This window comes from Sinocyclocheilus anshuiensis, unplaced genomic scaffold, assembly GCF_001515605.1.
Source record: "Sinocyclocheilus anshuiensis isolate Anshui unplaced genomic scaffold, SAMN03320099.WGS_v1.1 C31733608, whole genome shotgun sequence".
Classification (NCBI taxonomy): domain Eukaryota; kingdom Metazoa; phylum Chordata; class Actinopteri; order Cypriniformes; family Cyprinidae; genus Sinocyclocheilus; species Sinocyclocheilus anshuiensis.
In genome coordinates, this window is record NW_015603367.1 from 1 (window position 1) to 481 (window position 481).

Sequence of the window (481 nt, forward strand, 5' to 3'; positions counted from 1 at the left end):
ACACACACACACACACACACACACACACACGTCCAGGTCCCCACTTGGTAAAAATTTAAAAAACTTCACCAGAGGCCTTTTCACTTGATTTTAGCATGATTTAAGGCATGACCAACAAGGGACCTGGAAAATATCCCCTCTTGGCTCTGAGGTCCCCTGTTGGATAGGTAGACAAGTACACTAATGCGCACGCACACACACACAGTCCGTCAGATCTCTAACATGTCGTGTGTTTTTATGCAGATATTTTCTCAGTAATGAAGCTGGATTCAGTCACAGGCACCTGTACAGGTAAGATACACTGATGCTGCACAGGCCGCTCTGTTTTTATTCTTCCTCAATAACTCTTGTTACAGCGGTGTGACCTTTGACCCCCAGGGTCAGCACGGTGGAGCCGTTCCATCGCGAGTGCTTGAGCTGTTCTGTGTTTAAACCTCACTGTTCATTCTATGAAGCTTCAGTGAGTCCAGACAGACGGGCC

The 481-nt window shown here is 47.2% G+C and overlaps 1 long non-coding RNA gene across 1 annotated transcript; it reads left to right on the forward strand.

The window, feature by feature from the left end:
• On the forward strand, positions 1-475 carry LOC107682159 (uncharacterized). The gene is made up of 3 exons (XR_001633387.1): positions 1-30; positions 206-291; positions 379-475. It is a non-coding gene; the product is annotated as an uncharacterized LOC107682159 (long non-coding RNA).
• The last annotated feature ends 6 nt before the right edge of the window (positions 476-481 follow it).